At 36.8% G+C, this 23405-nt stretch overlaps 1 pseudogene; it reads left to right on the top strand.

The window, feature by feature from the left end:
* The first annotated feature begins 1601 nt into the window (after positions 1 to 1601).
* Positions 1602 to 22900, top strand: LOC140874289 (NADPH--cytochrome P450 reductase-like; annotated as a pseudogene).
* The last annotated feature ends 505 nt before the right edge of the window (positions 22901 to 23405 follow it).

Below are 23405 nucleotides of genomic sequence, written 5' to 3'. Positions count from 1 at the left end.
GCTTGTAAAAGTCCCCAAATTCCGAATGTGATTTCTATAATTACTGTGCTAGCTTAGCTCAGAACTATACAGTGAAAAATATTTGTAAGCACATGGACTACTTTGCAATATTGAAACATAGCAGAGGTGGTGTAACTTTCTGCAGCTGTTTTCCATACTAAATCTTAAATGACATTTATTGCACCGTTTCATCCTTTTACCAACGGTATCATAATACGCCAAATGTTAATGCCCACGAATGTACACACACCGAGCACAATGCCGCAGTGATTTTTTTTTTTCATGAAGTGGAACCCACGATAATTAATATTTCTCGATATGTAGTTGATAAAACTTTTAAAATGAAATCTACATCGTAAATGCTGTACTTTTACGAATTATTTTGTTTTTTTTAACAAACTAACCTGATTTGTTTTAAAACATAAAAAAATTAATCTAAAACTTGAAAAGTCTTCTTTTCTTTTTACAAAATTAAAAAACTCTAACTATAGATTCCCCATCTCTAGCAGTGCCGAGCCAAAAATGACATTATTTGTTTTGTTTTTTTTTTAAAAAAAATCAAAATTGTTGTTCTGAGATGCGAGCTCTTGAGCCTAATTATCATCATAACTCAAATCTCTATTAGGTACATAAAATTTAATATTTCCAACACTCTCATCCTATTTTACGTTAAAAATATAATTATTTCTCAAACATCTTCTCCCGTTTTACTCTCTCTAAAGTGACTTTAAAAACCTTTGTACTTTTGTAGTGACTTTATCGGAATCATCTACTAATCACTACAAGAAAAATGCACAAACACAACACTTAAAAGACAACGCTTTTAACGAAAAGGGTTGTCTTTTTTTAAAAGACAACGCTTTTAGTGAAAAGCGTTGTCGTTATATGTTTTTTGTTCATCAAAGACAACGCTTATTTTAAAAAGCGTTGTCAATAAGCGTTTTTTTGGGGTCAAAGACAACGCTTTTAAAAGTGTTGTCTATGAGCGTTTTTTTTCCCATGTATAACAACACGTTTTAAAAAGTGTTGTAGAAAAAATATTATTTTTATTTAAAATAAAACATAAAATAAATAATATTTCCTTAGCCAATTAGATCCCCAAATCTCAGACCCCTTCTCTCGATCGCGATTTCTAAATCTCAGACCCCTTCTCTCGATCACGATTTCTTCTTCCGACATATCCCTTAGCTCCTTTTTCTCTCTTTCAATTCAAAATCCCACCTCGATTTATGGCTTCGATTTTTGCTCGATTCTTCAAACGATTTTTGAAGTGACTCCGACGATGAATTGGTTGACACCTCGCAATGTTCTCGCTCGAGCCATCAGGAAGCCCACTTCGCATCTTCACTACAGGTGAATACCGATCCCTTAGTTTTGTGGTTCAAAAGCTGTTCCAAGTCTGCGGCAAACAACAGATTCATCAGTTGGTTACATCGTTCACTGAGGATCCCGCTATGTTCATATCGGCCTGTCTTGAGCCTCTAGGGTATGTTTTGAACTCGACTACTGTATTTCTCCCTTGAATGTATAACTCTGATTTCTGGATTTTCGATTTTCTTTGCTTTATTGATAAAGTCTAGCTGGGACCCAGTTGAGAAAACATGGAACCCACGTCAAAGAAGCTCTCGCCGTTTGATTTTATATTGGCGATCTTAAAGGGCGGGAAACCCGATAATTCTGATGGGTCGTCGGACTTGGTGCCGCTGCTGATGGAGAACAAGGAGCTGATGATGGTTCTCACCACCTCCGTGGCGGTGCTGATCGGATGTATCGTGGTGCTGTTGTGGCGGCGGGTGGGTGGATCAGGCAAGAAGGCGATGGAGATGCCGAAGCTGGTTGTGCCCAAGGCGGTGCTCGAGCTGGATGAAGTTGATGATGGAAAGAAGAAAGTGTCACTACAACAAAAATTGCTTTTCGCAACGCGCAAATTGGCTTTCCGCAGCGCACAATGCATGCTTCACAAATCAAAGCTGTTGATAATAGACATTTATTGGCAGCGCAGAATGTACGCTGCCGATAGTTACATCCGCAGCGCATAATACACTCTGCGATTTGTCATTTCCGCAGCGCAAAATGTAGGCTGCAGATAATTAGATAATTACATCCGCAGCGTACATTTTGCGCTGCGGAAATGACAAATTGCAGCGTGTATTATGCGCTGCGGATGTAACAGCCACAGCATTCTATGCAAGCTTCGGAAAGTAAAATATCAACAGCACATATTGCATGCTGCGGAAAGAAGTATTAACAGCTCGCAATGCATGTCGTAAAAAAATTATGGACAGCGTGCAAGCGCACGCTTCGAAAACATATCCATAGCTTTCCACAGCCTACAATGTGCACTGTGATTTATTTTTTACAGCAACAATGAAAAAATAATTGTGCAAGCATATTGATCATTAATATCGTTCTATGATTCAAATGTAACAAAAAATTCAACCGATAAAAATAAAAACTAAATAAAAATATTCGACCGATAAAAATAAAAACTAAATAAAAATATTCATATTTCATTCATGAAAACCATAAAAATAAGACTTTTGCACAAATTATGTGCAAACTTAGCACTAATATATATAAAGTTGCTAAAACTAACTTATTTGTCCATCCTACCAACATATATAGAAGTCTTAACATAAAAAACAAGACACAAAATCCCTCATAAATGTATATCAATCACACAAGACAATAAATTTTGATAGCCATGCTACTGTACTTCCTATTGCATCCTCAAGAAAACGCATTTCGTCGTTTGGTCGAATCAAGTCCACCTTCTCCTCAAAAACTCTATCAACCCAAACTTTCCAACAAGATCCACCAAGAGCAACATGATGCACTTTTGCATTTGGATCTGTAGATGCAATTCTACCTTCTGCAACAGTTAATCCTTCAACACACCAATGCAACAACTTACATTTAGTATTATCACGAATTTCTCCACGACTCGCATTCTTCAAATTTGACTATAAATAAAAAAATAAAAATTTATTAATTTTACCATGCCTAATATTAATATATCGCAACAACTTAGTGGTTTAGATGTTTGTTACCTGAACAGTAGCTAGATGTTTGTTAACATTATCAAAATCACCATTTTTTTTTGCACCAATATTGTTGATATCACTACTGCTACCAAATTCATTCCCAACACCGCTAACAACGCCGCCACTAGCAACCTAATTTTACAAAAAAATTTCAAAAAAACAATGTCATCATGATAATCCAAGAATTTAAGTGTACATACCATATATATTATATATGTTTTTTGATTACTAACCTGTTCTTGATGATTTAGTTGGCCCATGTTTTGTAAAAACATGGACCTCATTTCTTGCATCATTTCTTCTTTCATTCCTTGCCTCATTTCTTGCATCTCATGTTGAAGATTATTCACCATACCTTGAAGTTGTTTGACATTTCCATTTTGTTGTATAGAAGCTCCAACCAAAGATGGTGTAACTCCAAAGCCCATTCCTCGCACCCGACCTCGAGCTTCCTTACCAAACACGATGCTAATTGCATCTTTAGCAATGTTTGACGTGTTTTGAGATTCTAGTGGGCATTGTTCTATTTTTTTCTGCAAATAACAAAGATAATTTATGACTACAAGGTTCTCCATTTTTTTTCTTGACATTATGCGAAAAAAGTAATTTTTTTTACCATTTTCTCTCCAGCAGCTTGACTACAAGGTTCTCCATTTTTTTTCTTGTGACCTTCAATCCATACTCGAGATCTTGTAATTTTTGTATCTGTTGAACTTTCTTTTTCCTTAAATATAGAAATATATATATATAATCATCATACACAAAATTCAAAATATTTATCATTAATTACATAATAAAATTAAATAATATTTACCATGATGTGAGCCAGACGAGCATAACCTCTTCGGCTCATTGTGTGAATGTGATCTTTTTTTACTCTCATTGCTCTAAATTTGGCACTCTTTTCCTGATATTTAACAAACAAAGAAACCAAGACATTAATATAAAGATTAGAAAAACATACAATTAAATTGAAATCTGAAAATTGCATAGTATATGAAGCTAGACAAAGAAATAAGTTCTGAAACAAAAGATAAGACACTGCACAAAGAAGGTAGATGCTTCTCAATGAAAAATGCAAATAATGCAGAAAGTAGTTAAATGGAGGTACATACCAAATTTATTTAAAGTCCATATCAGATAATAATTTCTCCACCAAAACAACAACAAACACAAGAAAATATTTTCCAGCAGCTCAAATTCAGTCATAACTCATCATATGACCTTTCTCATGAGACGCTGCAGCAGCATCACCATGATCTTCCGCAACAGTTTCTGCACTCTCCTGCACAACCTCATTATAGTCATCCCGAAATCCAGAAGTACTCACCTCCTGATTTGGCAGCTCACTATCCCACAACGCAGAGGTTTCTTCTTTATTATCCAACCCATGTTCCCCAAATACACCATCGACCCACTGACCATTCCATAAACCATCATAAGTTTTCCTCCTTAGACAGCTATTAGGCATAAATACATCCCTTGCAAGGACAGAGTCATTTGCCAAATTATCAACAACAAGATTAATAGCAAGAACAGACTCCTTGACAATATCCTCAACATCAAGATCAGCCAAAAAATGATCAAAACTGTTAGAACACAACTATCCCTTCTCAGGGCTTCGCATCACCATCACACCCTCATCCACCTTTTCTTTTCCCTTCCTCGTCCCAATTTTAACCCATTCCAGACGAGGAACATCCTGCTTTTTAGGAATTTCTGAGGTAGCACCTTGAGCACATGTATTACTTATAACAGTTCGTAAATATTTCGGCAAAGTTTTTTGTGCAGGCTTCGGATTCTTACCATTCGCATAGCAAGAATCAGCATCATGCCAAACATGACAGCACTCTTGACAGTATTTTGGAAGATTTTCATATATAACACGTTTCTCTACAACGTTTTGGCCCATTCCAATAAATATTTTGTGATGAAGAGATTCCAGTAAATCAACCTCAATGCATACCCTAGCCAAAGTGAGGCGTTTGGCCTTCGAAGTCATAACTCACAATACAGAGATCTGTCCCTGTTCCAGCAGCTTTAGGTAATATTTTCCAGCAGCTACTTCATATCATTTAATAGAACTCCATTTACAAAGAAAGAGAATTCTATCACAAATGTAGTAAATTATTATCACACATCAAATCCTATATAAAAAAATGCACAAAACTGAATATGCATGATTCAATAAAAAAAATGATGAGCAACAAGGATAATTAAAGAGCTTCTGATCACAAATACCAACATGCCCATCATCATCACCATATAAGACTTATTCTCAAATATTTGGGTTGAATACATCAAATGTGTAGAAGACCATCAAGTTGTAGTTTATACATCAGAAATTCTAGCAGTAGCAAGAATCCAAAAAAAAAAAAACAAGACAATTCTTCTAGTTCTTTTTATAAAAAATAAATGCTTACTTGAAAGGTAGGTGACAGTGTCTTCTTTATAAATAATTCCCATTGATTTTGGTCCATATATTCAGGCTTCAAAATACTGAGATCTCTTGAAGCCCCTCGACCTGCATCAACCTCTCGTACAAGTATTTGAAGCTTAGACTTTCTATCACGCAACAATTTGGCTAACTTTTGAAATACTACTTTTTTTTCCCAATCCTCAACTTTAAAATGCATCTGTACATAAAAAAAAAGTAAAGAAAATATGTCTAGATTTTCTTATAGAATTAAAAGTGAAAAATTCATTTATTGAAGATATTACCTGAAGACAACTCCACATCTTTTCCTTCACTTCTTCTTCTATATTATTCCATCCATCTAATGTGTAAGGCACAAATTCTTTTATCATGCAACCTAGAAAAGAAGCGTACTTAACTGAATTATCTCCAACCGGTTGTCCGAACTCATTACGCTCTAGCTCTTTGCATTTCTGTTGGCCAATACCCACTTTCAACTTTGATGGACCTCGTCCCTTTTTCTTTATTGCTTCCTCAACTGGTTCTTTACCATTTAAATCATGTGATAAATTAGGCGGAGTGTCCGAGTTCCTTTTTGATAAACTATCAGCTATATTTTCCTGTAAAATAGCAAAAGAAGATGTTGAAATATGCAAGTTTAATTTATTAAAATAAACAAAGATTTAAAATAAAATACAATGTCACCTGAATTTGATCTACAGATGCTTTGTTGCGTTTTTTCCCAATTTTGCTCATCTTTTGAATGCTATGTAAAGACCTGATCAAACATGTAATATGACAAGATTGACAAATAGTGTCGACCTTTCAATATCCATTGTGTGGAACCGATGTCCATTTATAATATAACCTGTATAAGATGTAACATGCTTTCTTGGACCATTGGCTAGCCATTGAATTCAGCCTGAGGAGTTACCACAAACATGTTTTGATAACCAGTGAGCAAATGTTTCCATATGCTGCTTCTGTAACAAAGTTTCATTGTTTACAAGACGATGATCTGTTTGTTTAAGCTCCTCAATGTGCATCCTATTTAATTTAAATATTTTAAAAAGAGATGTTAGAATATACAAATTATGTAATATATCAAGTGTAATAGAGTATGAAATTAACTATACTCACTGTAAGTAAGATTCAACTTCTGCAGTATTAAACAACACATATCGATGTGCAGCTTGCAACACATTTTCTTCTAAAATCTTTTCTTTTCCCTGAGAAATTGGGCGACCTTCGACTAATCCATTTTCCAAATCCTCATTCCGATTAGAATGGACACCAATACTAGCAGCTTTTTTTATATAAGCACTACAAAAGCGCATTCGTTCATCTGCGAGGTAACACTCAACTATGCAACCCTCTGGCCTTGCTCGGTTCTTCACATACCCTTTAAGTGTTTTCATAAATCTAAATCACAAAAAAATTACCATTAAACAAGTACTGATAGAAAAATCTAATTCGTTTCATAATATAAAGTTTGTCAAAAAGATAAATTAATATTTATTTTTATTACCTTTCAAATGGATACATCCAACGGAAGTGAACTGGCCCACACAAGCGAGCCTCTCTTGCTAAATGAATTGTCAAATGAACCGATATGGTAAAGAAAGCTGGTGGAAAGTACCTTTCCAACATGCATAGAGTTTCAGCAATACTCTCCTCGAGTTGCTCTAAACGGTTCCTGTCTAACACTCTTTGACATAATTCATTGTAAAATGCACTCAGCATAAGTAGAGCATTACGTGGACCTTTTGGTAAAAGATTTCTTAATGCTACAGATAGCAATTGTTGCATTAGAACATGACAATCATGAGATTTCAGCCCAATAAGCTTATGGTCTGCTAAAGAAACACAATTACCAATATTTGAACTGTATCCATCTGGTAACTTTATTTTCTTCAGCCTCGAGCAAAATACATCCATTTCTTTTTTTGACAATGTGTACGGTGCAGCAGGCAAGTGATATGTATTTTCTCCTTTTTCTTGAGGATGTAATTCTTTTCTAATTTGTAAGTCCATCAAGTCTTTGCGAGCATTAATACCATCTTTTGATTTATTCTTCACGTTTAACAATGTTCCTATGATATTCTCGCAGACGTTCTTTTCAACATGCATGACATCTAAGTTATGACGTAGCATCAGCCCCTGCAAGTAACCATAAACACATTTCATCCTCTTAGTTCAAGATTAATAACAATTCATGAAAAGAAATAACATATTTATAAATGTAATATAATGAAGATGGTGCAAAATAACTTACACTCCAATATGGCAAATCGAAAAAGATTGATTTTTTCTTCCACATTTGAACTGGTTTCTGTACCTTCTCTGAGCTATCTAGCTTCTTCCTTTTCCTTGTATCATTAATTGTCTTTCTTTTCTGCTTTTTCCCCCAATCATTTTCAATGTCTTTTACTGCCGTCAGAATTTCCAACCCATTGAAAAGTTTAGGTTTTCCTTTACTCTCTTTTTTTCCGTTAAACCACTTTTTTTTCTGACGAAATGGATGACCATGAGCAAGATATCTCCTATGACCCATATATGCAAACTTCTTACTGTACTTAAGCCACATAGAGCATACATCTTCACCACATATTGGGCAAGCAAATCTGCCTTTTTTGGTACATCCTGATAGATTTCCATAAGCTGGAAAATCATTGATTGTCCACATCAAAATAGCCTTCAAGTTGAACATTGACTTGCTAAATGCATCATATGCCTCCACACCCGTGTCCCACAACTTCTTCAAATCTTCCACAAGGGGCTCTAGGTATACATCTATATCATTTCCTGGTTGCTTTGGCCAGGAATCAGTAATGTCAACATAAGATTTTCCTTCGCCATGCACGCCAATGGAGGAAGGTTGTAATTTACCAAAATAACCGGCCAACAACTATATCTAGAACTAAGGTCACCAAAAGGATTGAATCCATCTGTCGCAAGACCAAGCCGGAAATTTCTAGGATCCGATGAAAAATCTGGCCACTTATGATTTATTGTATCCCAAGCTACTGAATCAACTAGATGTCGCATCATATGATCTTGACTTTTGTGGTCAGCATGCCAAATCAAGTCTTCAGCCATTTCTTTTTAATTTAAACATCCTTTTCAATCTTGGTATCACTGGAAAATATCGTAGCACTTTTTCAGGAACTCCTTTATGAATTTTGGCGGTGACTTTGTCCGCCTTCCATCTAGAGGAACCACACTTTGGACATGAGTCCAAATCTTTAAGCTCATTTCTGAATAAACAACAATCGTTTGGACAAGCATGAATTTTCTCATATCCTAGATCAAATGGTTTTAAAAACTTTCTTGTTGAGTAAACAGAGTCTGGAAGCGTGTGTTTCTCTGGAAGCATGTCACCTAAGATCTTAAGGAGCTCATTGAAACTCTGGTCAGTATGGCCATTAGTAGACTTGTAATTGTATAGTGATACAATTGCTAACAACTTTGTATAAGTTGTACAACCAGGGAAAAAAGGAGTTTCTGCATCTTCTAATAAATCATGAAACTCATAATCTCCTGCCTCAGCCATAGTGTGTCCAACATCTTCATTCGGCACGAAGGAATCTCTGAATAAGTTATATGCATCTCTAGTTTTATCTTCTTCTACTTGAACTCCATTTGAACTACCTTCACCTTGAAGTTGTGAGTTATATATTTCACCATGAAAGACCCATGTAGTGTAAGAAGGATCGATCCCCTTAATGATTAAATGATCATACACTTGGTCAAATTTCAAATACTTCTTATTTTTACATTTCTTGCAAGGACATAAGATAACTTCACGTGTTTTGGCATAGATCCTAGCTTGTGCAATAAATTTTTTAACTCCTTCTTCCTACTCTGGTACAAGCCTTGAAGGTAGATTCATCCATTCCTTATCCATTTCGTAATGACCCAAACCCGAAGATGATGACTAAATATGGACAACTAAATAATAAATAATCAAATAAAGATTTGAAAACAATTCAAATTACCTAATTCTCACTGTGTAAAGTTTTGAATCAATACACTAAAATATTATTATTTATAAAAAATTTGAAAGATTTCACTATATTATATGGTTAAGAAATTTGACTATTGAGTGGTTCGGTTCAAAGTTTTACTTGTTAAAAAAGTGTAGGGAAGTAAAAAATTAAAGGCAACAATTTTTTAGGAAAATAGTTTCATAACTCTAAAAGTTTTTCATAAAATAATCCATTTGAGTCTCATGAGCAACATAGAATGCAGAGTGTTTACCAATGAATTCGGCTTAAATATAAGCAATTATATTATTTAAATCTCTCCATAAATTTTTACTTAAAAATTATTTGAACAATATCAAATAACTACACAAAAAGCAAGCAAAAAGTATAGTAAAAAAAATAGGGGAAGAAACACTTAAGTGACACAATGATTTATCTCTCTATATATAAAAAAAATAGAACACACGACTACTGAATGAATAATGACCAGATTTAGCAAGAGCCTTAGATTTACAAAGCAGGACTGAACATCGCATTTGCAACTAAATGTTTAAGGCAAAAAAAATCAGGAAATAACACGACACTATAAAATTAAAACTGAATATACTAAATCATGCATTTACTCACGAAAAAAGCTAGCATGTATTCGCACAAGTGACATGTACACTCAGAACTATGCAATAGCACTTATTTATCACCAAGGAACATTTCGAATAGAAGGTCCTCACCTGATATGTTGTAAAATCCCTAGGAATCCTCAAGCTCCTGCACCCAATAAATTATCAAATTAATATATATATATATATATTAATGTATAAATAATATTCCTTATCTGTATATAATATAATGTCATACTTTTGAAAAATATCGGGTCAATGTTGTGAGCTTTGACTTCTGACCTTAGCTGGTTGAACAAGGAAAAGAATTGCAAATTAAATTTTTTTTCCTTCAACATCTTAATTAATTACGAATGTTTTGAGTTTTTAATCATGGTTACTTCATCATAGAACTTTCCATGAGAAGAAACACACTCTGATGTTTATCCAATCATCTATATGTAAGCTAATGAATCTTGCAATTAAAGTCACACTAAAAGCAGAAGCTAGCAGAGAAAGTCAGAAATTTTGATTATTTTACCATCCATCATACAAACCAATACTGGACATCTTTTTCAAATTGCCAATTACAGTAAACATTTACTCAACTAGAAAAAAAAATCTAGATTGGATACATATGAAGTATTCAGCAAGGAGACACATGCGATTAATCATATCTAAGTGTTAAAAGGATAACAAAAGCTGCTGCACAGATTTGATCTACCCCAAAGTATAGATTTCTGTTTCATGGTAAGTTCACAACAAATGAATATTCATAATCGCCCTCATACTCTGGGATGGAAAATTAAAAACCACAGGTTTATAAAGACGAATTTTTCCAAATAGATAAAACTGAAGTTTGCATTTGTAACACTATGTAATAGATTAAAAAACTCCCTAGGATTATGGCAAAGCGCAATTGAATGCTGCAATGGTAAACTAACAATTTTTTGAAACTGTTTAGACCAAAACTTCTTTAGATAGCTAATACAAAATATCTTTGGCATACATCATGTCATGCCCAATATCAATGTTTTAAAGATAAACTTCTTCATATGTAGAGTTAGACATAACTAAACCATTTTCTGTTTTTGGAGGGCCAACAAGACAGAAATGCTGCTTCTGTCAGCAATGAAACAACAGTCACATTGTGCAGGATAGATGACCATCATATGGCTTTTCATAAGATTCTAAATCATACTTCATGTACAGAAAGCTGAAGTTTGTGTCAAGTAACACGTCATTCTCAAAGCTGGACACAACACTTCTAGCTTTGAATCATTTAAAAAATTGTGTGAATCTCGTAGTAATTAATGAATTAAGTACTTTTTCCAGTATGAGTTAAACAATTAGAAACAGATTAATTGGCATGCACCATAAACTTACAAGTCTCACACGGCCAAATTAAAACCAAAAAATTGAATATAACATAAAAGTAATATTCTTATACGAGTATCTCATCGATCCATGAACACTACGCATCAACAACATATATCACTATGAACCAGTGAAATCTATCACATATCCGACTATCACAAACTGAAATTTACACCAAAACTTGAACACTAGTGATAAAACTCATTGACGGTTATCGAAGGAGACCACAACATACTACAACCAATCAACAGGAACTCACACCCGATTTGACAACCGATTTGCAGAAAAAGAGAAAAAAAAAACTCACAAACGATTGAAAGGGGCAAAGGCAAAACTCACAGTGACAGAGGAGCGATCACTTACGGCTGCAAATTTGGGCATTCAGTGGATTCTTGGACTTGGGGTTCTTCTTCTATCGCGACTTCAGAATTAGGCAAAGACGGATTGAGGTGCAAGAGAATGTCGATTCTGGGACAGATCGAGTGAGGCGCAAAGTGGCGATATTGTTTAGAGGGAAAGAAAATAATTAGAAGAGGGAATCCGAAAAAATAAGGCGCCGAGTTGTGAATAGAGTGAATGAAATTTGGGTAGGTTTTAATAGCTTGCTTTTCACGCTGTAGACAATAATCTAAATCTAACGAGATTTGGGTAAATTTTTAAAAGCTTGTTTTTTTACACTGCAGAAAATAATCTAAATCTATTGGCAGCATGCAATTAATGTAAGCTGCTCTATATCTTAACTTAAAATTATTGGCAGCGTGTAATTAGTATAAGCTGTCGTATGTATACAATTTAATAACATCAACAGCACACTTTTATAAGTATGCTACAAATAATAATATTAACAGTGTGTTTTTATTCTGCGCTGTTAATGCAACGCTGCGAAAAGTCAAATTTCTTGTAGTGTGTCCATCTTTTTTGGGACTCAGACTTGCACGGCTGAAGGCTTTGCCAAGATAGAAACACCGATTACTTTATACCGACTAAAGGCATGAAAAGTATTGAATCGCATTTGGATTCTTTCTCCAAAGACTTTGTATGGGGATACTTTTTCGAAATTAATTAATTGTTAAATAAAAAATTTAATTGAGATTGCATCTGGATTTTCTCTTAATAAAATGAAATCCTTGGAGTTTTTAATGAGTGTCACGTGCCCAAAAATATTATTTTGATGTAAATGGCCGAACCTTAACATCTGCATTGACAAGAGGCCAAGAATTGTCCAGTTAATGCTAGAAACAAGATGAAGGGCACGAATTGGTATGGGAATTCTGGCACGCGTGTAGGGTGATTGTGTGTGATTCAATTGTATTGTATATTGACTGGTCCGCCTCCTTTCAGAAGATTTTCTTTTTAAAGATGTAACGCCCCAATTTTATCTTAATCGACTTTATTTAAGATAATCGGAGATTCCAGAGTTCAAGAGCCGACTTGATTTTGATCAGGGTCCTTTTTTCAAATTTTGGAATTTTCAGGGACTAAAACGCAAATATTGAATTTGTTATATTATCTACCCTAGTTGACTAGTCCTTGGCACTCCCTCATCCTCCCCAACTCGTTAACCTCCATTGGAGCCGCCCCCTTTGTCTTTTCAAGCTTTGGGATTTCGGTTTCCGGTCGATCCGTCCGTTAGAAATTATTTCTGAAGGCAGATTAGCGATCACGGCTGAGAGAGCTTCGTTATACCGTAAGTATTTCTCCGATCGGATATGTTTTGTTTTTCGGAGGTTGTTAGAATCGATTTAGATTCTAGTATGTTGTTCTTGGCGGAGTTCTGATCGTTTATTATCTGTCAGTTTTGAATTAGAGAGACGTTCGGATTTGTTATGATTTTTGGAAGCAATTTTCAAAAACTTGGATTTTGAGATTGATGGGTTGCCTTGTTATTGTTGTTTTGGGCATTGATATGAGGTTATATCGTTATTGAACTGCTGTCTGCATTTCCGGTTTGATCAGATTATAGCCGTTATGCCGTCGGTTTGAGTTTTGGATTGTTTATCGGTTCGAATTGTTGAGCCAAGCCTTTGTTTGAGTTGTATGTTAATCTCGAGCCTTTATTACTTCTTGCACAGATTGATTTGAGGCCAGTGGAGTTGCGAGATTTCAGCTTTGTTCGACTTGGAGATTGTAGCCGGTATAGTATCGATTTCTTATTATCGATTGAAGTAGTTTGATTGAATCTTGATTGAGGAATCGTTGTTGTTTCCAGGTTTGGAGCATCGAAGTTGTTGAAAAGAGGTATAAGATGACTTAGATTGGAATGGAACGTGTGACTCGAATCCGACTTGATTCGAGTGTTCCGAAGAATCACATACTTGCATGTTATTTGATTATTTGAATTATTTGAGTTATGTTTTGAATTTCATTCATCTTGAACATGAATCCTTGATTTGAATAGCGGGCAGGACGGCCCTTTTGATGATAGACGTTTTGGGGATTATATTGTGAGTGGCATGGGTGTAGCCGTTTCACCTAGTGCTAGCATAATCCTTATAGTCGCACCAAAGTCTAGAGGATGGAGATACGTAGAACCACCTCGATCGGGAGAGTCGGTGAGTCGTTTACGTGATCTCGTCCTCGGGATCCCAAAAGCAAAAGCAGAAATGTTTTGATTATCTGACTTGATAATCCCAGATTTTAAAGACATGCATTGCATTTATGCATATGAATTGAGTTTTAGACATTCTTGTGGAATTTCATGGTTGTTTTATGAATGTCTAGAAGATGATGCATTTCGTTTGAGATGTTTTTATGATATTGCATGTTTGTCTCTTTTACTGGGAATATTATTCTCACCGGATTATCCGGCTGTTGTCTTGTCTTTGTATGTGTGCTTGGCAACAGGTGGGGCAGGACCGAGTCAGAGATCGCATGGCTAGGTGGATGAGTTGATAGAGTGAGGCCTTGTTATTGTAGAAGTCGAATTTGAAATCGAACTTAGATTGTATTCGAACTCGATTTGTATTTTGGATTTTGGAACTTAGAATTGATGCATGTTCTACTCTTTCTTGTAATTGAATACTTCGTTGTTGGAAAAGTTTTAGTTGGATCATGTCGGAGCCTTTCCGGGTGTTGGATTGCACTTTTGAAGCCTTATTTTGAGCTAAAACAGCAGGCCATGCGCGCCCGCGCCTGGTGAGGAGCGCCCGCGCGTTCTGCTCCCTTTCTCGGAGGCCCGGGCAGGGCTGTATGCGCGCCCGTGCCTCGGGTGGCGCGCCCGCGCGTCACCCTGTGTAAAAAAAAAAAAAAAAAACTTTGCTTTTATTCTTAGATCTTGTATGCGTAATTATTGTTTATTCTGAGATTAGATGATTAGAATCGAGGTCTCACATTAAGTGGTATCAGAGCGATAAGATTCTTGGACTGAATTTAGAAGTGAGCGGGGTAGATCGAGTCCGCAGGAATTGATTCTCGCATGTGATTGAGTTATTTAAATTGATTTATTTAAATACAATGCGAGCATGCTTTGTTGTTGAGAATTACTTGATTTACATGATTTTGTGATTTGAAATATGAAGCATGAATTATTTGAGATATGAACTGTATTCCACCTGTATCCGGAATTCCGAGAGGTTGCAAGGGCACCGTATTGCAGCGATTGAGATATCTTGTGTCCTAACCTTTGATTATCAGATGGGTCCTCGACGAGTTATTAATAGGAATCCACCGCCAGTTATTCCTACAACTGAGCAAGCTAGTACTGAAACGGTAGAGATGGATGCTTCAGCAACGCCTATGGAAACCTTGCTGAAAAGGTTTCAGTCGTTCAATCCGCCATTGTTGATGGGTTCAGAAAATCCAGTTGACTGTGAGAGTTGGTTGGATGATATCGATCAGTTGTTCGATTCCATCGATTACACAGATGACCGTCGAATCAGGTTAGTCATTCATCAGCTTCGTGGGGTTGCTAAGAGTTGGTGGATCACGACGAAGAAAGCAATGGAGAATAGAGGTACGGAAGTTACTTGGACTCTTTTCAAATCGAAATTTTATAAGCGGTTTTTCCCTATCTCGTATCGCAAAGATAAGGGAGCAGAGTTTGCCAACCTGAGGCAAGGGAATCTGAACATTGAAGAGTACGTGGCTAAGTTCGATAGTCTGTTGCGTTTTGCACCGCTAATTGCCGGAGATGAAGAAGCTAAGGCAGATCAGTTCATCAATGGTTTGAACCCCGACGTCTTCACGTTGGTAAATACCAACAGGCCTAACAACTTTGCGGATGCCATGAATCACGCAAAGGGAGCAAAAGCAGGTTTGTGGAGACAGAGAGAAAATCAGTTTGTGCCTCAGCAGCAGCAAGGACAGTTTCAGGCACAATCTTCTCTATACGAAAACCAACCGTTCCATTACCAGAATCAATCCTTTTAGTTTCAGAACCAACCGCCGAGTTCTGAGGGTGGTAGAAGTGGAGGTAACAGGAAGGATTACTATCTCCCGAAGGGGAAGCAGTTTAAGAAGCACGGAACCAGTTCTTCGAGCTCGAGTGGTTCGAGGCAGTATGGATCGGGACAGAGTTCGGGACAGTCAGGCATGTCTTGTGCCAACTGCGGAGGTCATCACTCCAGTGATCAGTGTAGAGGTATTTTTGGAAGCTGTCATATTTGTAACCAGGCGGGGCATTTTGCGAGAACGTGTCCTCAACGTGTTCCTCAGCAAGCTCAGAGTGGAATTTTCCCGAGACAGACAGCTCAGCCTCAGCAGCAAGCACCTACTGTCCACTCTTTCCAACCTCAGCAACAGAATGTTCAGGAAGGTAATCAGTATGCAAGCCAACCTCCCAGACAGTAGGCACGAGTTTTTGCTCTGTCTGAGGATCCGCAGACTCAGGCTGCACCCGATAATGACAGATTAGGTAACGTTCGATATTGAGTTTCCTATTCTTATTGGACTGTTAGATACTGGCGAATCTCTTGCCTTCTTATTGAAAAATCTGTATATGTTTAACGTGCCTCTTTTAATTGTTGAATCGTTCGAATTGATGAATACTCCAGTAGTGTTGTTAACTTCTGTTAACCGGATCTTTTAGAAGAATTAGTTGAGACTAGGAATTTTTATCGTTGATTTCTTATCTTTTTGGAATGAGAATTGTACTGATCTTTCGGAACTTTTGAGAATCGTATAGCAGATGTTTGTGCCGAGCAGTTGTATGTTTTCTTCGATGTCTGAATTCTTTGAATCGAATGGTCTTCTTCGATTGTATGATTTGATGATGGAATTTATGCCGATCAGCGATCTTTTCTTATCGAGGTTTTGGAGATGTGTTCTTATTAAGTGGAATTGCGCTATAGTCTAGATGTCGAGACAGTTGAAGACGCTCGAGACTCAATGTCTGAATCTGGACTTTGAGCTCGTAGCGATCTTATTGATTTGAAGACCTGTTCTTCTATTGTCTTATGCGGAAATTCACGTGATCTGTTCTAATCTTAAGAGTTGGAGTAATTATTTTAGCAGACGGAACTGATTTGAAAGCAGAGAAGAAGATTAGATTGTTTGAGATTCTGACTGCGAATCTTTATCTGAGGAATTTTATGCAGCAACCGATGTTTTGAACTGTTCTTATTTTATCTACTATCTGACTTCGAATGACCGATTGCTGGAATCTGCTACCGTTCTCTGTACAGAATGACTTTCATTCAAGATTAGAGGATTGAGATCTTGTCAGAGGTCATCAGATGTCATGTTTGGCTGAAGTCGGTTAGTTTAGACAGAGATCCTTGATGCGCTCATTCTTTCGGCAAGGACTTCGATGAGATTTTGTTGCCTGATTTCAACTTTTTCAGTTCGATATCCTCAGAACGACGGACAGCCAGATTAGACGAGTCGAACTTTGGATATTATGCCTTGAGTTGAAACCAGAGATGATTCGATTGTGACTGAGCTTAGGAGGATTTTCTGTAGAGAAGGAGTCGACTTTTGATTGACAGACTTGAAGGAGTAGTTTGGAGAACAGAGTTCGTGTTGGAACCGTGTCGATTTCGAGGACGAAATCTTTTCTTAGTGGGGGAGAATTGTAACGCCCCAATTTTATCTTAATCGACTTTATTTAAGATAATCGGAGATTCCAGAGTTCAAGAGCCGACTTGATTTTGATCAGGGTCCTTTTTGCAAATTTTGGAATTTTCAGGGACTAAAACGCAAATATTGAATTTGTTATATTATCTACCCTAGTTGACTAGTCCTTGGCACTCCCTCATCCTCCCCAACTCGTTAACCTCCATTGGAGCCGCCCCCTTTGTCTTTTCAAGCTTTGGGATTTCGGTTTCCGGTCGATCCGTCCGTTAGAAATTATTTCTGAAGGCAGATTAGCGATCACGGCTAAGAGAGCTTCGTTATACCGTAAGTATTTCTCCGATCGGATATGTTTTGTTTTTCGGAGGTTGTTAGAATCGATTTAGATTCTAGTATGTTGTTCTTGGCGGAGTTCTGATCGTTTATTATCTGTCAGTTTTGAATTAGAGAGACGTTCGGATTTGTTATGATTTTTGGAAGCAATTTTCAAAAACTTGGATTTTGAGATTGATGGGTTGCCTTGTTATTGTTGTTTTGGGCATTGATATGAGGTTATATCGTTATTGAACTGCTGTCTGCATTTCCGGTTTGATCAGATTATAGCCGTTATGCCGTCGGTTTGAGTTTTGGATTGTTTATCGGTTCGAATTGTTGAGCCAAGCCTTTGTTTGAGTTGTATGTTAATCTCGAGCCTTTATTACTTCTTGCACAGATTGATTTGAGGCCAGTGGAGTTGCGAGATTTCAGCTTTGTTCGACTTGGAGATTGTAGCCGGTATAGTATCGATTTCTTATTATCGATTGAAGTAGTTTGATTGAATCTTGATTGAGGAATCATTGTTGTTTCCAGGTTTGGAGCATCGAAGTTGTTGAAAAGAGGTATAAGATGACTTAGATTGGAATGGAACGTGTGACTCGAATCCGACTTGATTCGAGTGTTCCGAAGAATCACATACTTGCATGTTATTTGATTATTTGAATTATTTGAGTTATGTTTTGAATTTCATTCATCTTGAACATGAATCCTTGATTTGAATAGCGGGCAGGACGGCCCTTTTGATGATAGACGTTTTGGGGATTATATTGTGAGTGGCCTGGGTGTAGCCGTTTCACCTAGTGCTAGCATACTCCTTATAGTCGCACCAAAGTTTAGAGGATGGAGATACGTAGCACCACCTCGATCGGGAGATTCGGTGAGTCGTTTACGTGATCTCGTCCTCGGGATCCCAAAAGCAAAAGCAGAAATTTTTTGATTATCTGACTTGATAATCCCAGATTTTAAAGACATGCATTGCATTTATGCATATGAATTGAGTTTTAGACATTCTTGTGGAATTTCATGGTTGTTTTATGAATGTCTAGAAGATGATGCATTTCGTTTGAGATGTTTTTATGATATTGCATGTTTGTCTCTTTTACTGGGAATATTATTCTCACCGGATTATCCGGCTGTTGTCTTGTCTTTGTATGTGTGCTTGGCAACAGGTGGGGCAGGACCGAGTCAGAGATCGCATGGCTAGGTGGATGAGTTGATAGAGTGAGGCCTTGTTATTGTAGAAGTCGAATTTGAAATCGAACTTAGATTGTATTCGAACTCGATTTGTATTTTGGATTTTGGAACTTAGAATTGATGCATGTTCTACTCTTTCTTGTAATTGAATACTTCGTTGTTGGAAAAGTTTTAGTTGGATCATGTCGGAGCCTTTCCGGGTGTTGGATTGCACTTTTGAAGCCTTATTTTGAGCTAAAACAGCAGGCCATGCGCGCCCGCTCCTGGTGAGGAGCGCCCGCGCGTTCTGCTCCCTTTCTCGGAGGCCCGGGCAGGGCTGTATGCGCGCCCGCGCCTCGGGTGGCGCGCCCGCGCGTCACCCTGTGTAAAAAAAAAAAAAAAAACTTTGCTTTTATTCTTAGATCTTGTATGCGTAATTATTGTTTATTCTGAGATTAGATGATTAGAATCGAGGTCTCACAAAAGAAATATAATTGTGGTAAAAATGAATTTTTACTTTCATAAGATTTAAAATTTTGATGTTTTGGTTGTGAATTTTGTTGTCCAGGCACTTGCCGAAGAAGCTAAAGCCAGGTATGAAAAGGCCAAGTTTAGAGTGGTTGATTTGGTAAGGTTTTATTTGAATTTTCCTTTTACTTTCATTGTTAAAGTACTTGTTCTAGGCTTATCTTTTTGGTTATGGTAGGATGATTATGCCGCCGATGATGAAGAATATGAGGAGAAATTCAATAAGGAAACTATAGCATTCTTTTGCCTGGCCACGTATGTGCCTTAAAATATGTTCTTTATCAAAGATGTAGTTTTGTGTTATGGTGAAAATATTTGTGTGTCTGACATAATCCAGATCATGTGGTTTATGATTTCATTGTGACGGTCAAGGATTTGTTACTTGCATATATGGAGACGGTGAGCCTACGGACAATGCAGCAAGATTTTACAAATGATTTACAGAGGTATAACATCTTGACATCCGATTAATAATTAATCTTCATGGATTTATCTCTCTGGCTTGAAATTATAGTCTTAGTTTATGATTTTGTGGCGCAGGGAAATGATAGAGGTGACTGGCTTAAAAATCTACAGTATGGTGTATTTGGTCTTGAGAACAGACAATATGAACATTTTAACAAGGTCTATCCACTTTATATACATACATTTAATTATGTTTGGATGCCAGATTACTAAAGTATTCATTTAATTGATGGTATTCTCGTTTTGTTTTATTATGTTTGGATGCCAGATTGCTAAATTGGTGGATGAAATTCTTGCTGACCAAGGTGAGTTATCCCTTGCTGATTTTTTTTTTCTTGTCTTATAGTTAGATATAAGCATGCAAGGTGCTTGATCTTCCTTCATAACTTTTCCTATGAAATGTGTTACCAGTTTTTTATGTGAGTGTTCCGTGCTCTTTGAAGAGACTATGTTGTTGCATTCTCTGCAATTATATTTCTTTTTTCTATACGTGTTAATAATATCATTAATCTTTAATAGTTTGAAAGACATTCTTATTGTGAGTTATTGAGAAATGTAGGTCACTCCGGCCCGGAGAGTGCTGTATCCTTGAAGATCTAATGTTGCTTTTAAGAAGGAGCTCCACACTGCCTCATCTGATCGTTCGTGCATTCACTTGGAATTTGACATATCTGGCACTGGACTTATGTAAATTTCTGTCCAATATTATGTATCGTATAAATGTTCAGGATATTATTTGTTTTTATCACAGCTACTTGTTAGCTTCCTTTAACTCTAAAGCAGTATGCAAGAGTTTGTACTTATTCTAGTGTACATATCACCCTCAGGTATGAAACAGGCGATCATGTTGGTGTATACTGTGAAAATTCAATTGAAACTGTGATGGAAGCGGAGAGGTTACTAAATCTTCCACCGGATACATGCTTCTCACTTCACACTGATAAAGAGGATGGAACACTGCTCAGTGGAGGTTCATTGCTACCTCCCTTCCCGCCTTGCACACTAAGAATGGCACTAGCTCGATATGCACACCTTTTAAACTCACCTAAGAAGGTATGCTGCATTCCTATGTCTTGCATTTTATGTGAGATTCACATAGGCAGACATTAAGGCACTATCGCGTATATTTTCCAGTCTGCTTTGGTTGCATTAGCCGCTTATGCCTCTGATCCAAGTGATGCCGATCGTCTGAGACATCTTTCATCCCCTGCTGGAAAGGTTTGTAATCAATGAAGTCTCATATTTCCTATCCGAATCGAGAACATGACTACATGCCAAAATTTCTTATGAACATTTTTTCTTTGCTTCAGGAGGAATATACACAATGGGTTGTTGCAAATCAGAGAAGCCTACTCGAGGTCATGTCAGAATTCCCGTCAGCCAAGCCACCACTTGGCGTTTTCTTTGCGGCAGTTGCTCCACGCCTTCAAACCAGATTCTATTCAATCTCGTCCTCTCCGAAGTGAGTTCTTGTTATGCTCCTTTGTATGGTTGTCTTGATAATAACAAGAGTGTAGAGACACTTGCTGAATTAATGTTATCTGCATTTATTGTTGGTAAAGCCTTTATAAATTTTGCATTTTGAGTATTATGTTATACTCCTGGTGATGAAACAAGATGTCGCTGATTCAAGTTTAAAAAAAGAAAAGAAAAGAAAAGATTTGTTGCGATTCAAGCAACCTCTCGTTTACTTGTACTATATTCCATTTTTCACTAGCTTTTGCTTTAGGATATTAATTATCAATTGTTGGTTTTCTTCAGGATTGCGCCATCTAGAATTCATGTCACTTGTGCATTAGTTTACGAGAAAACACCTACAGGACGAATCCACGAGGGTGTTTGCTCAACATGGATGAAGGTATTTGTTATCTATCCAATTGAATCTCATATTAATGTTTTATCTTGATAGTTGAGATTTAAAATGGACCAATGGTATAACAAGCAGTCTTTGTTTGGTTCTTTCGTTTAGAATTTGTAAACCTGAGCTTGCATTGGCCTTATTCGCAGAATGCCGTATCATTGGAAGAAAGCCATTACTGCAGTTGGGCACCAATTTATGTTCGGACTTCTAATTTCAAACTCCCCTCTGATTCTATAGTACCAATTATAATGATTGGCCCCGGTACTGGCTTGGCTCCGTTCAGGGGTTTCCTTCAGGTTTGAGTTGACTTGTTTCGTTATTACACATACCATGTCCTATTTTCGCGACCCATGTCAAGAATGAGTGGCCGTGAATAAAATATTTTTTCCCAGGAAAGACTAGCTTTGAAGGAATCTGGAGCGGAACTTGGTCCTGCCGTATTATTTTTTGGATGCAGGAACCGCAAAATGGTTAGTAACTCGCCTAACATCGGTGTGAATCCTGAATATAATTAATATTTATGTTTATAGTAAGAGTTTGAAACTGTTGCAATCTACAGGACTTCATTTACGAGGAAGAGTTAAACGACTTTGTCAAAGGTGGAATAATATCTGAGCTGGTCCTTGCATTCTCACGTGAGGGACCCTCTAAGGAATATGTGCAACACAAGATGATAGAGAAGGTATTCCAACGCTTTAAATAAATTGGTGCTTGCTTGAATTCTTTCTGATCGTGGATTACAGACATTACGTGGTTTTAGTGGTATCTATCAAGAGATAAATTTAGATATGCAGTGTAATGTAACCCCGATGGATCGTGAATAATATCTAATTAAGGGTTTGTGTACGTGTATAGATACAGTGATTCATTCATTTATGTTAACTCTCCTTCTTCATGCCTATTCTCTTATTTTACATGCGCTTATATAATAATACTCTTCTAGACAGGAGTCCTCCATGCATGTTCATTAATGTTGTATATAATTCATTGTATAGCAATCATGTTTGATTTCTTTATATACAAAAGAACATTCATTTAAAAGTGTGTGTGCTGTATAAATATGCTTATTCCAGGTTAAGGAACACAGCATTACCTACAAGAATGAGGATGGAATCATTGGGAAAATTTAATTTCTCAACTAGCAAACTTATCACGTTTTTAAGGTCCAGTGCATGCTTCCTAGTTCTTATGACCGACTCCACAGAGGAACGCATGCTTCCCTCTCGGAGGTTGGTTTGAGGTAGCGCCAGAAATATACAAACTCTCAGTTATAAATTTTCTATTACTGCATGTATATTTTCTCATACATCTCAAGGGGTTCCTATTACAAATTTAATTGCACAAATCCCTCGCTTGTGGTGATGTTACGCCTTGCGAGTTTTTACACTACTGTGATATATAATAGTCCAGACACGCATTTATCCTCATCACAATTAACTTGTACTAAATGTTTGATGTTTGCCCATTTTTCTTGAATTACATATTGATCCCTTTGGTAGCAGTCAACTGGAAAATATTTTACAGTATATAATGATTTATTTAAATCTTTACTTGGTGATAAAACTGCATTCTTTGTTGGGCTCTTGTGCCAATATGATCTCAATGAGGTGTGGGGCTTCTCGGTTGACATTTGTC

The sequence above is a fragment of the Henckelia pumila genome, chromosome 1 (assembly GCF_033568475.1).
Source record: "Henckelia pumila isolate YLH828 chromosome 1, ASM3356847v2, whole genome shotgun sequence".
NCBI lineage: Eukaryota > Viridiplantae > Streptophyta > Magnoliopsida > Lamiales > Gesneriaceae > Henckelia > Henckelia pumila.
This window is presented reverse-complemented; position numbering and strand designations above follow the sequence as displayed.